Genomic DNA, 12916 nt, shown 5'->3' with positions numbered 1-12916 from the left:
TGCTCTGTGGCTTGTCTGACAAACTCCCTTGCGTTATTGATGCAGGTTACCAAAACTGGGCTCCTGAATCCTGACCTTACACTGCCTTCAGCTGTGGGGACAGGAAAAATACCCTTATCCAGGTTGTCTACCTCCTTACTAGTTCCTTCCTGCTTTTCTTCTCCATAAGATAAAACATAAAAGTCATAACACAACTCTAGGTGCATGCTGTCTCTTGTTGATAGGTGGTTGATTTGGACTGATGCTGGTCTGCAGCAGCAATTATTTCAGTGACAAAATGTGCACTTGGCAGGGGCGGTAACGTCTTTGTGGTTTTGGGTTGCGAGCGGCATTGTAATCCTGCCCTCATGTTTCCTCTCCTAATGTAGGAGATCCTTTCACCCCTTCTGTGCTGCAACATCTATAGTCTGAACATGGACAGGATATTGATTTTTTTCCCCCTAGAATATGGATTTGGAAATAAAACTAATGATGTGGTAGAAAAAGTGATAGAAATTATTATTATTTTATGCTTCAAGAAAATCCCAGAGGAGAATGCTACAAGGACCACGCTCTTCTGAATCAACCAGCTGGTTTCCCTACAGCTCTGCTGTACGAGTGCCTAGTAAAGCCCATTTCAACGTCATACTGAGATTTAGGGGAAAATGGCTAAACAAATATCTAAATATCAAGATTGTGGTGTTTCTGAATGCCAAAACTTGTGGAGAGAGACACTGGCAAGGTGGTAGCTGGTGTGCTGGTCACCAGCCTGGCTCTGTTGGGCAATACCCATTGCGACAGCAAGTTTTGAGGGAAGTGCTGGAGAGGGAGGGAGGTGCTGACCTGTAAAGTAATGAAATGCGGAGCAGCTAAGTTTTGTCTCTAGTGGTAATCTCTAGCATCTAGGGTTCTGGCTCTATGCAAGGATAGGAGTGGTTGGTATTTGAGAAAAGCTAACGATGCTCTCCCCCTACTACCGAAACAGATACCTTTCTGCTCTTTGAAGAACTGAGAAGTCTTGCAAATGGGAAATGTGAGCGGGTTTGGTCACTTCAGTCTTGCTTTGAGGTGGTGATTTATAAAACATGTCGAATTGCATGCCTGTAAATGGGTGAAGAATAACTCAGCAGGAGAGTGTCAAAACTGTCCCTTGCGCCTTTGGGGTTGGCCCTTTCAAAAGGCAGGATGTCTTGCTTAACTGCTGGAAGGTCAGCTTTTAATTATTATTGCAGCTAATCTCAGTTTGATTTTCTTTTTCCCTTTTAATCCTGTCAGCAGTGGCAGAAACAGCTGTTAAAGGAGGCTCACTGCAGAGCAGGGCCTCCCTCCTGTGCTGAGGCAGAGGTGGGCAGTCAGGCGGGGGCTAACAAACACAGCATTGGGCTGGTGGACCTCAAATCCAACCTCTGACTTGGATGGCTTCAAACATTGGCCCTATCAAGAAGCTAGACGTCTGTCTTTCACCAACCTAAGTAAATACCCGGAGTCTGAGCAGCAGCTTTAGCTAATGACAGAGAGATTATTGCCATACTGCCTTTAGTGTGCGGTGTCTGGACACGTTGCAGCCTCATATTCCTGCTCATGCTGCCCTTCCTAGCTGGATTAGCAGGGCTGGGGCATTTTGGGGTTATTATTTTGGCTCCCAAACAAAATGTGAAACCAGGACGGAGCCTGAATCTGAAGTAAGGGGCTGTTGGGAGACTACAACATTGGTGGAGTAAGAGAACGAACAAAACGTGCCCTTTTCAAGATATATCTACATTAAAAACGTTTCTTTCTCTTTAGCAGAGAAATGTTTAGTTTTACCAAAGAACAATACGTTTGTTTCCACACATCTGCCTTTCCTCAGTGTCTTAAGAAAATACCTAACTTTGGTAGCATCATCATCGAATAAGTGTTTTAAAACCATTTGGGGTACGTTCATTATGTTTCTGCAGCAAGAAGTCTGTTACCCTTTGTGCAAATAATTCTTTTGAGACAAAGCAGCCCACTTCTATGTGATCTAAAGAAGGTATCCTGCAAGTACTGCCTTTGCTTTGGCATGGACATATCTGCACAGCAGGACTGAGTGTATTTAAGATGACCAGAAGTATTCTGACCTGCTGGATTGCAAGCTAAATAGTTATATGGTTTCTATAGCAATAGAAGTCATTATTTAGAAGAGCACAACTTTCTTAAGTTGGAAAGAGGGGACTGAAAGCAAAATACTTATCCGTGTGAATGCCTGAACTGCCATGAGATGACAATAGATATAACATCTGTTGTAAATCTAAGGGGCTAGGGGAGGAAGCTGCTTTCTGCTGGCACGCAGGAGAGGTCCCTGCTTAAAATAATAAAAGCAACTCCATTCCCCCAAACCTTCAAACCTCAGCTCCGTGTTTTTGCATTGCTAGTACTTTTAGGTTTGTATTGTGATGAAATCCCAAACCCTGTGTTTGCTGGTTGCCCAGGTCTTGTGCGTGATGCTACGACAGCCGCCCTCCTCGCTGGGCTGCCGCTGTGTTAAAACCCGAGCTTCAAAGCAGTGGCCTGGGCTTGGGAGGAGGGTGGCCAGAGCAGAAGCCAGGTGGGTTTCAAGAACCGTATTCAAATTCGCTTCACACAGGAAAGAATTGCAATCGCTGTTTTGTTTGAAGCTGTAGTTCTCATAGAGCATGCTCCACTTGGAGGAAATTGCAACAAATGCGCGTGTTGAAAAGCAGAACATCGTTTTGCCTTATTAGAGCTTGCTACTTACCCTGTGCAATCTCTGGATTGTAACTAATTAATATAGCTACACCTAAATACTGAGTTAGCTACAGCTGAGAAGGAACTTATTTTTCCTGAGTGGTTTTTTTTTGTGTCTGCTGGAATGAATGGGTTCTCGGGGTGCTCTCTCCTTTCATCCAGAGTTATTCACCAGGAATTGGATGTTGTAGTGATGTAGGCTGGCGCTGCTGTGCCATAAGCTCTTTTCTCCCTCGCCTGGGTGGCATTAGCACTTGGGGCCCTTCAGCCGAAATCTGAAAGAGAAAAGGATGTGCCTTTGGCTGGTCTCTGTGAGATCAAAGAGCATGGTGTTACAGTTTGAAGCCGAATGTAGTCGTAAACATCATTTATTGGTTCATCCAAATGCAGACAAATAGTTTTCCCACTTGCTTATGAAAATAACATCGTTTACTCGCCATCTGTTTATTCTACACTATATATACTTTTTCCTTCCAAGACAAAATGAAGATCTTCTGATTAGCAACTACAGTAAAATGCGGCTGATTTGAGAGAGCTGCTTTTTGCCAAGTACACTGCTGTAACAAAAGTACTGTTTGTTATGACATTGTACTGAGTCACTTGTTGATGCTATTTGAGGGAGAGAATGTAGTTAAGAAACTGGAACAGGATGTTCATTTTATTTCAGTACTTGTAATCCTGAGTCATCTCTGATAGCTGATGAAATACAGAAACTCACATTTTCGGCAGGGCTTCTCTTAACATAATTTTGGGATGCTGTAATTTGATACAGGGTGGAAAAATACACAAAGCTGATTTTATGCAGAGAGCTTTATTTTAGTTGTCACTCTCTGCTGGAGCGCTCTTAAATTTTATACATCTGTGGCACTTCGCCGTGTCTTTAAATGTTCTGTCGGTGGGCTGAAACATGAGCTGATGCCTCTGTAGCACACAGGGCTATGCAGGTATTTAGATTTCGAGGACACTGGCTCAAATATATGGTTTCTGGCTGGTTTTGGAGATCAGCAAGGTTGCTTCTTGGTTGGTCCTGCTGGCTGCTCACGACCTGCTCCCATGGCAAAGGTGGGAAGTCCAGGGGCATCCAGCTGCATGCCCGTGGAGCGAAGGGAGAAGGTCCACTTGAAGTTTTAAGTGCAGTTTTGGATATAATCTTATCCGAGCCCGTTAACCTGCCGGAGTATGATTGTTAAGGTGACTATCAGATTAGTATGAATCATCAAATGTGCATTACTATTTCCTGTGTGAATTCAATAATGCAGGTGAGATCCTGAAGCCGAGCCTGTTTTCTCATCGGGGCCCAGAGACCTTTCAAAATAATTTGCATGCATCGCTTCAGCTTCACTTCAGGGTGGCAGGCAGCAAATCTTTAAAAGCCCAGCTTACTTATTGGCAGAAAATAAAGAATATTGACTCTGTTAAAGCTGTGGGAAGAATTTTTGTAGGAGGAATGTAATTATTAGATCTGAAGTCTGACCAGGATTCACAATACTGCCATGAGATGTGTGTGAACCAAGCAAGAGTACCCCAAAAGTCTCCTTCCCCGCTTAATAGGAAAGTAGAGTGAATACAGGGTATAGAGGTAAAACTGTACAGTTAAATTATCTGCAGCCGGGTAGTGAAATGCATTCATCCCTTCTGGCACTGCTGCTAATTCATATTTAAAGCAATATGAATTTCATGAGCATTTAAAAAAATCATATTTTAAATTCAATTTGCTGTCAACTCATTTGATGTTTTGTGTAAAGTCATTTCCCATAAACAGGTTACTGAATATCAAAAGGCTTGTCTCATCCATAATTTTTGGAAAGAAATAATATTATAATAAAGATGAGAATCTGGTTCTCATGAGTCAGGAAGCACTTTGGGGATTGTTGGTGCTTTTTGGTGCTTCCCTTATCACAGTCAAGGAATGGCCTGGGCAAGTAACATGCGTTCTGCAATGATGATATTGTTTTCTAGTAGGTTGTTCTGAAAATAATTAGTGTTATATATATTATTATAATATATGTATATATACAAACATATATTTCCAGATATCAAAGAGTTGGATGAAAATGGATTACAATACCTCATATGTGACAGACCTCTCAAGCTGTACAGCCCATGCAGCATTTAATGAACCGGGTAATATTAGTGGATATATTGAAAAAGTAAGGTATGTTTATTTAGAAGTGTAGAAGAAATAACTGCTGTATTTTCTTGGCGTGGGTTTCTTACCTGTGCTTGGAGATGGCTGGCACCTGGGAGGTGCTGCACTATGTGAAACAGCATCGAAGCTGCTACAGAGCAGAATCCTTTGCAAAAAGAAATAAATTGGTCTCTGGATGCCACCAATCTCTCTTCCAAGTGCTGAGTAATGTGCCCTGGGTGTAAGCACATAACATGCAGGTAAGCGGCTTGGGCTCTTGCGAAGATTTGATGGATTCCTAACACAGCAGATCGGGCCAGTAAGGTTGAAATAGCTTTTTATTTATTTATCTGCTTACTTGAACGAGCTCCATTGTAAAAGTGGACATCACCCTCTGTCTTTGAAAACTGCTAGAGAAAAAAATATCAAGCCCCCCAGTTTTCCAAAACCTATGTGTTTTTCCAGTGGATGATTGCCCTGGAAGGATTTGGTTTTTGTTACTTCAATTAGAGAAGAAAGCTCTGCCTAATTGCTAGGTGTCAAAATGCCCTCAAAAGTAGAATTTCTGTGCTTGAGGCAACTCACCTGAAGCTGCTGAAGCATTTCTGAGCACTAGCACCCCCTTAATTCAATTCCTTCTTTCAGCTGAGCTCGTGCACAGTGCTGTCTGATGGGGGTGGCCAGCCCGTGCTCCCACTTCAGGTGGTTTTTTGAGCTTGTTGAGGACCTTGGGCTGGCACAGAGGTTTCTGGAAGGCATTCTGTGCAGGAGTCAAAGCAGCAGGGATGGATGAGGTTGGTCTTATTTTTCTGGATGCTGGGAGTTCGCAGTGCGAGGGGACCCTGCTGAAATGGCCCCAGCCCAGCCCCTGGCCGGGGCCCGCCTCTGCTTGTCCCCAGGGTTCGTAGCACAAGTCGTGTGGTCCATCCCGCCTGTCCCCGTCGTGTCTGGCCTGGCTCCAGATGTGGGACCCACACGGGGCCTTCCCCTTCTGAAGGAAGTCCCCCCTACAAGTCTTCCCCCTGCACGTGCTGCAGGACATTGTTGGTGAGGTTAGGGAAGACCCAGGGCTGAATGGAAGATTTGGGTGTTTATGTGGTAGCACTTCCTGCTGCTCATTCCTTGTGTTGCTTTTATGAAGAAAATTAAATGCATCCCGGAGTGTCACAGGCGTCTGGGCGTAGCCTGAAAATGCCGGCACCGTTGCCTGGATTTGATTCATGGAAAAAAAATCAGAGCTGGTGGAAAGTGGAGCATGGGTTAGGCAGAAGGGGGGAAATGGGAATAAGACCAGCTTTCCCAAGTGAGTACGTAGCTTTGAAGGAGTAGGAGCCTGATGTGCACTGGTAATGCTGCAGCCTGCACGTTAAGGTTGTTATAGCACAAAACAGATGGACAATGCCCACAGCAGGAAGCTCGGACCATTACAGTGGGATCAATGCCCTCTTGCTGTGGAAAAAACTTGGGGCGCTCTGAAATGTGATGGGTTGTGTTATTAAGGGGCTCTGCTGAGATGCTGCGCTCGGTTCCTTGCCCTAAAACAATGGCTCGGGCACGTCGATAGGTGGTGCAAGCTTGCTGCGGTTTGTGGGGATCTGGAGCTTTTTGCTCCAGGGCTGCAGTACCGCCGGTAGTGGGATCAGGGAGGTGAAAGCTCGGTGCTGTGCCAGCCGTAGGGAAAAGCTGAACCATAAATACAACCGGGGCTGCCCCAGCCTCGCCAGCGCCTGAAGCCGAGAGGGGGAGCTCGGATAGCCCAAATGAGCTCCTGGAGGAAAAAAGCTGCGGCGGGGAGGAGAGCCAGGCAAGGAGACTGCTAGTCTCCATCCTCAGCACGGCATTAAGGGGTCGTGGCGACAGGTGAAAACCTTGCTGACGTGGAGCAGAAGTCAGCGTAGCCCCTAGCTTGTCATTGAGAGCTAAAAAAAAAAAGAGGGGGGGAGGGGGAATCTAAAACAAAGCTGGGAGCTGCAGTAGAGCTTTGCAGACTCAATACGTAATTGCACGACTGCTGATCAGGCCGTGTAAGTGTCCTGTAGGATTCGCAGATGGGTTGTGTCGCGGGTCTGGGAAATCTGGTGTAAATCAGAGAGGCAGAGCTGGTGGTTTGCACGAGCAGGAGGCCATCAGGACCTCCACCGCCAGCGGAGCTCTGCCATAGCGTTAACGGTGGGGTTGTGGAGTCTGAACTTATTTGTATGGAAATATTTGGTCCAGCCCTCTCTTTGAAATAGCTCCCTGCGGATAGGTGTCTGCAAGTCCACCCAAGGGCGGCTCACCACACTCAGGCCCTGCAGTGTTTGATGCCGGGAGGCCATGAAGCCCAGGAGGGAAGCACAAGCCCATGAGAAGCAGTCTGTGTGCAGGAACAGTTTCTACAAGGGTTTGTTTCCCTGCTCGGGAGCTGGCAGACCGCCTGCTCGCAGCTGTCCAGGGAACGATGATTTCTCTTTGCGGCAGCTTTCAAGGTTTTTAACTGTGTCTGTTTCATGTAGAAACAAACCAAAAAAAAAAATCTTCTGGACTGTTTTAATCAAAATGGAAACATCTGGCTGGGGAGTAAAGATAGCGGGTGTGTTTCCAATGCAGTGCCAATTTTGCTTCTGCCTGCTCCAGTGTTTGTTAGGTGCCAAGACGGGACGTTCAGTCCCCCCATATAGCACTGACCTGCAAAACCCAGGGGGTGTGCGTCTGCTTGTGCTCTCTGCAGCCCTGCTGCATGCTCTCCTGAGCAGGTGAATTGAATCTCCAAGCTGAAAGGTCTTCTGGAAAAACCCTGTGCTTCAGGAACATGCTGCTTGGTTAACAATGTCTTGGGCAGCAAGAATGTAACCGGAGATGCAAGCAGAGCAGATAACGGGGTTTAGACAGCTTTTCGGCATGGACACACGGACAGCATGGAGACTTTGCCGGGGTTGTTGCCTGACCAAGGCCTTTGGCAGATGGCACAGCAGAGGAGCAGACTGCCACCATCCCCAGGCTCTGCCCAGCACGATGGGGCACTTCTCTCTGCGCTGGGTCAGGGGGCGGGGGTGCTCTGCGGTGCAACAGTGAAAGTGCTGCATCGAGATCTCTCGTAATAATCCTTGATTAACGTGGTTATACTGCTGTTAAAGGCTGTTGCTGGACGGGGTTAAGGAAGAAAGACCCGTGAGAAGCAGGACTGGTTACGCGTTATCTCTGTGGATCTTTTAATCTCTGGTGTGGTACAGCCTGATGTTTTCGAGCCTGCCTTGTGAAATGGCAGAGAGAAACATATTGCTGCTGTCTGGGAGCTTTAATCTTCACATGGAAATAAGCTTTTCTTGCAGAAGTAGGCTGCTTTTTCAGATGCTTTCAGAAACGCTGATGTTGTGCCTTGGTTGATCTGGCTAATTAAAAATGAGATCCTGTCAATCAAAACCATTACTTTAATGGCAATGGCAAAAATGCAAAGAGCAGCTCTAGTAAATCAGTGTTAGAGAGAAATGCGCCTCATTTCCTCCGTCTAATTTACTCAGGAAAAATTTAGGCTTTTATTGTGAGTCTTGATATTCACAGACCTTTCTGTTATTAATTTTTACTGTTTTAATTACCGCTGGCTGCCCAGACAATCGATGCAAGTTTATTCAGAATACTTCATTACTTGCCTGAAGTTCGGGGAGGTCGCAGCGAGGTCTCTCCTCCAGCTTTTATATACCAAATTTCTCAAATCTTAGTAAGTCTCCAGGTGCCTTAGTAATTAATTAAGCTCGAAATGGCAAATATGACCACCTAGCAGCAAAACCTAATCACATGCAAATAGTGCATTTGCTCAAGCGGTCCTCAAAAGCAGCACCTCCATCCCCCTAAAAACCTGCAAGACCTCAAAACAGCAAAAATGCTTGTTTCAGATATTTCGCTCATCTGTTCCCCATGTACATCTGAGGAACAGATCCTGATGTTCCTCCAGTCAGCCTGGCTTGAATCAGCTCTTTGGCTTGCGCTTTGTCCCAGTATTTGCTAACCCCAGCACCGCTCGCTGTCTTTGCAGGCATTCCCGGAGTCTCCCTTGCAGCGTCCCCCCGAGCCTGCCTGCCCCTGAGCTCGACCCCTGCCGGCTTCTCTTGACTCTACCTCTGCCGTTTCCCAAAGAAGTCGGTGGCACAAATTTCTGACCCCTGCTTCAGCCTCCTCTCGGAGCACTGGAAGTTGGCAGGGATCTGACACAGATTCCGCACACGTTGACGGCAGAGCCTCTTGCCTTCCCGAGGAGGAAGCCTCAAAGAAAGTATCTATCTGCTCGGGTATTCCAGCTCTCCTAAGCCCCTAATTACAATTTCATGACTTAATCATAAGCTGCCTTTTCCTCAGGTCTGCTCGTAACATCTTCCTCTTTTCTGCTGTTGACACATGGGCTTTCCCTTTAATGTCTCAGTTGTTCAGCTCTGAGGTGAGTGATGGGACTGAAATACCCGATGACAAGCAGGGGATCTTTCAAATTCCTTTTGAAATACACCTGGAAATTGTAAGTTCAGTTCTCAGATGGAAAACTCAACTGCCTGCCACCCGAGGGAGGCAACCAGGCAGGAGCTTCCCGCATAAACAGGCAAGTGGCACAGATACAACACACGGCCTTGATCTTCAAGGGTCTCTGCACTCCACAATCCAGCCCTGCTCTTTATTGGGTGCCTTGTGACAGTATTTTCCTTAAGGCTTAAGCTTCCAGTCTTCTGATTATGAGAGACTGCTTTCATTAACTAAAATTGGCCTGAAAGTATGAGGGCTATCAACAAGGAGATGCTACAGGCTGGAAAACAGCGAGGCAAGGATATATAATCCTATGTTGTAAAGCTTTTTGGCTTTAGAGGTCATGGCTTCTTTTTGAGGAAACCAGAGGTGATAATTTTGGTGTGTTAATGGCAACTATTTGCAGCTGGCTTTTATGGTTAAGGGTTTTTTCCCCTGGTTTTGTTTCTTTAGGATATACCTCCCTGTGAAAAGCTTTGTTTATTTGATTTTGAGAAGTCTTTTTGTCTTGTATGATTTTTACATTTGAAATGTGTTTTTTCTTAGACTGGGAGATCAGGATTTTTAGCCAAACTGCTTTGAGCATGGCTGTTGAGGTATGTGAAGGTGGAGGCAGCCTATTCCAAGTTGTCTTCTTCTGGTCACATCTTCAACACCTGTGTGTTGAGGTCATTTCCCCTTCAGATGATACGAACATGCAAAGGGCAAATGAAAATTTATTTATTTATTTTGACTTTATCGTAGTGAGAAAAGAGAACACGTCCAAGTGGGGAAGAAAGCAAACCCCGTCTACAACAGCTCCAAGCTAGGATGAAAAATGAATAAAATGAGTACCCTTTATTTCCCACAGGTCCTGCAGCAAAGGTCTGCCTTATCTTTCTAAGAAAAAAAAAAAAAGATTTACTTTAATTTTGTGTGTGTGTGTGTGTCTTCTCGACCCGTTTAGCTGGCTCAGGTCTCCACACATGGTACTGTTATTGGCGGACACACCTGGGTGGCTGCCAGGATGCTTGCTGATGGCTGGGGAGATGCTGCTGTATGGAAAACCCTTCTCTCCTTCGCCACTTGTGTGGTTTGTCTGCTCTCATTGGGCTTGTGCAGCTCGGCCAGGCTCGCTTTGCCCTCCTGTGGCTGACAGAGGATGTTGAAGACGGCTGCAGTGTATCCTGTGGGTGCATCCACCCATCAGCTGTCCTCACACCTCACCCTTCGCTCAGAGCGTCTCCTTTGTGGCTGTGATCTGTACTTTGGGCTTGCTTCTGAGGGTCTCCCCTGGTCACCTAATGAAGAGTTGTAAACACGTGATCCGTATCGCCTGTGTTGTTTTGAACATCGCTAACTGGAGTAGCTGGGAGAGAAAATCACCTCAGGGTCTGTTTCCTCATAGCGAAGTACAGCCAAATTCCCATCAAGAGCACCCCACTGCCAGTTCTTTCTATGAACCCCGTGGATAAAATAATTGACCATAACAGGAGCTTCCTCGGTGAGAGACGGAGTATTGAGTCACTTCTCGAAACACATGCACTTCTACCCCAGAATAACATTAACGTTGTCAACCTCCTGCAGAACTGCTGCGCCCTCAGCTCTTCAGCTCTGGCTACCTCAGGTGCATGCTGCTGACGGCGATTCAGCTCTTGCTTTGTTTTCAGCATCTGGTAAACCAAATACATCGAGAGGGCCGGGACTGGGGTGCTGGCTCTGCGTGTGGCTGCCTCCTCAGCCGCTGCAGAGGTGGGCAGTGTCGGCAGTATGCAGGATGGCTCCAGCGCAGGGGCTGGCCACGTCGCAGGGCCGTCCCGTGCCGTCGCGGGGATGCTGCCTCCCGGTCACTCCGAGTAAGCAGCTGGGACTGCAAGGTGATGGTTTTCTGCTGAGAAATTGGTTTTCTGCTGAGAAACTGGGGGTGTCGCATGCGAGAGCGCGAAATGGCTTCCAAATTTGTAGCTGCTGCGTGACAGGGTGACTCATTTGTGGGCAGGGGAAAGAGGCTTTTTTTCCCTCATTGTCAGGTTTTGAATGTGAACGTAAGAAAATCTCACATTTTAATAATGATGAAGAGAAAATTACTGAGACAATGGATGCTGCTGATCTTTGTGTTTAACTGAAGTGGACTCAGCAGGTACTTGTTGGCAATGCTTCACGTTTCAGGCTTGGTTCAAGGATATAATCGGGATATTTTGAATTTTTAGGTGGCAAAAGTAGAAGACAGCATGAACAGATGCAAAATAAAACTTTGTAAAGAATTATGTCTTTAAAATACTGTAACTGGATCAGCGGTTCACTGGTGCTTCATTTAAGATAGCCAAGATTTAAGCGGTTTAGGTCAGGTAAGGGCTCTTATTCTCCGCAGGCTTGTTGTTCCCCATAAATCTCATTTAACTGTCTGTAATGCTGGTGAAGACGAAAAAGGACAGGGTCAAGGGAAGGAAACTTTGAGACACTTGAATTGGAACCCTTTAAAATAAATAAAAGCCACCACTTCAGATGAATGCAACAGATGAAAGGAAGCCAACAGATAATACAGCAGCTCCTAAAGCAGGTGGGAGCTCTTCCCTTCAGTGCTGTGCCGACGCTGGCACCCCATTTGAGTTGATTTTGGTCAGCACTGTGTGCTTGTTGCTCTGGCTGTGGTGCCAGTTCAAAACTTACCCAAAATCATGTTTGAAACATTTTATTTTTGTTTAAGATTTTGGGGTGCAAAATTATTTTTTTCAACTTCTTGTCGCTCCTACAGGTACAACATACTTGTTTGGTGAAGCTACAAAAAGAAATCCATCATTATAATTCTCTCAGAGTGATGGTAACAAGATCTCTCCATGTCACGCTGGAGCTGTGTTCCTTCTTTGCGTTTTTTTTTAATAGAGGGGGGTGTTTAGTGTTGTGCACCATATGGCTTTTGCAGCCAAAACTCCGGATGCGGTAACTGGGACGTTCACAAGGTGAGAAATCAGCTTCTTGGCTGCAGCATTAATGATTGCACGTGGCTTAGCTGGGGATGGGTGCTGTGCTTGGGAAGATACGTCCCTGCCCGCAGCCGTGAAATTTCCAAAGCAGGACTGGAGCCCTAATGTGATTATAATGCAAGTCAGGACGTAATTCTTAATGCAGGAGGGGATGTGGGAGTGCAAACCCTGTTTGATATGGTAAAATCGTAGCAGTTCTGTAGTTCTCAGCCTGAAGTTCTGTGCCCATTGAAGATTTCCAAAGTTGGAGCTTTAGCATTGCTTTAATGTGAAATATTTATTTTTACATTACAAAGAAAATAATGGCCTAGAAAGGGGAAGTGTTCACAAAACACCAGGATTAGGACTGTGAAAAATTGCACAGAAAATTACTTTCAGGTCCACGTTTCAGGGCCAAAGTGGCCTGAGCTCTCAGATGTGACAGGCAGTCACGGGCTCCTCTTCAGCTCTCCAGGAGCTGCTGAGCGCTCAGTGGGTGTCTGGAAATGAGGCCACCGATTTAGGCTGCCGTGTGGGGACTGAATGGCCTGAGCTGAGGCAGCCACTTCAGGAAGTTTTCACTGGATTCACATAAACTCTTCAAGTCAGAGTATGTTATTTCACATTTCCTGTGTCCAGCTGGAGACAACTC

The 12916-nt window shown here is 46.0% G+C and overlaps 1 long non-coding RNA gene across 2 annotated transcripts in view; it reads left to right on the top strand.

Moving 5' to 3' along the window:
* Positions 1-8092: 8092 nt before the first annotated feature.
* LOC136791048 (uncharacterized) overlaps positions 8093-12916 on the top strand; it is a 54913-nt gene continuing 50089 nt past the window's right edge. Inside the window, exons 1-2 of one of the 2 annotated variants that reach the window (XR_010832172.1) lie at positions 8093-11649; positions 12057-12261. This is a non-coding gene — a long non-coding RNA (uncharacterized lncRNA). Of the gene's footprint in view, positions 12262-12916 lie in introns of both variants that reach the window. The other variant, XR_010832171.1, reaches the window with a different exon arrangement.

Source organism: Anser cygnoides, chromosome 6, assembly GCF_040182565.1.
Source record: "Anser cygnoides isolate HZ-2024a breed goose chromosome 6, Taihu_goose_T2T_genome, whole genome shotgun sequence".
NCBI classification, from domain to species: Eukaryota; Metazoa; Chordata; class Aves; order Anseriformes; family Anatidae; genus Anser; species Anser cygnoides.
The sequence above is the reverse complement of the archived record's forward strand: the minus strand, read 5'-3'. Positions and strand labels throughout refer to the sequence as shown.